Source organism: Staurois parvus, unplaced genomic scaffold (genome assembly GCF_062004578.1).
Source record: "Staurois parvus isolate SC_StPar_1 unplaced genomic scaffold, SC_StPar_1.0 ptg000206l, whole genome shotgun sequence".
In the NCBI taxonomy this organism is placed as follows: domain Eukaryota; kingdom Metazoa; phylum Chordata; class Amphibia; order Anura; family Ranidae; genus Staurois; species Staurois parvus.
The window spans coordinates 4,613,625-4,615,000 of NW_028318002.1; positions in this window are offsets into that span (position 1 = coordinate 4,613,625).

A 1,376-nucleotide genomic window follows, 5' to 3' on the forward strand; every position below is an offset into this window, starting at 1 on the left:
TGAGGTTTAGGCCTCATGCACACAAGATGTTTTAAACACTTTTTTTCTCTGCCTCTAAATGCCCCTCAATCTTAGGCTACATAGACATTCAGAAGCAGGAGTGTTTAGAGGCAGAAAAAAAAAGTTCAAGACCAGCGTGTTCAGGAGAGGAGCATTCCAGCATCAAAAACTACTTGATACAGCTACACGTGTAAATGCAATTTAGCGCTAGCCGCATCCAGTTGTCAAAATAATTTAATATTCTGGCCAATGGAATGAATGAATGACCAAGCTCTTGATGGGCCAAAATGCGCTAGCAAAACATGGCTTTAGGCTGCCCTGGAGCATAGGAGAGGAAAAAAATCCTCTGTCCATGGGGCTTTATGCAATTTTTTTCTTAAAATAAACCAATTCTCAGCACTTGCCTAGGCATTTGTAGCTAACAAGGGTAATTTCAGGTGCTGTGTGACACTTGCTCATACGCAGGTTTAAAAAAAATGTTTTTTTGTCAAAACCCCCCCAAAAAACTGGAGACTAAAAACTAATCAATCAAGGTGTAATGCTTTTCTTTAATTTTCCTCACCATGGATCAGCAAAAATCTTTTGGAGTGAATAAGATATGTCTCATGAACAGAGCAAAGTGGAACCTATCTGACCTAGACATACATATGAGAAGCACCTGACACATGGAGTACACTAGGAGTAGATGTAAAGGCAAGAAAGTGGTAAAGTGTACCAGAAGCAGTGCCTGCAGCAAGCAGCTGGTTAATGAAATGTACCAGGAGTACTGGTTGTGACAAGGAACAATAGATGGAGCATACCAGGAGCAATGTCTTCAGCAAACAGGAACAGAGGGTACTTACTAGAAGCAGTGCTTGTGGCAAGAGGTGAAAGGAGGAGCATTCCTGCGTGGACCAGACGGTGGTGGCAGAGGTACAAGAATCAGAGACACATACAAGCGCAGGCTGGTACACATGCTGGTGGCTCAGCAACTACATGGACAAACATTGTACAGGCATTCATCTGTGGATTGCACTGGCTTTTTAAGAACCTGACCAACAACCTGCAGACATGTCCAACTGGATGAAGCTGCCACACTCCAGGTAAACTCAGAAGTGATTGCTGGCCAGGTGTCATAGCAGATGAGCATCAAGTGTGGAGAAGGTAAAAGGCTGCTGCAATATGTAGTTTTGTCCAAATTTGGATTTACAGCCACATAACACTTCAACCAGCAACCCACCGTCCCCTTAATATCCCAACGCAGGCAAAGGTCTCTTACCTCAAAACACCCCATGACTTGATGACGACTTCTAACCTTTTTGAAGTCTCAGTATCTCCTCTCCATTCTTAATATTTCAGGTAAAACACAGCTGGTTATTTTGCAACATTCCTATAAC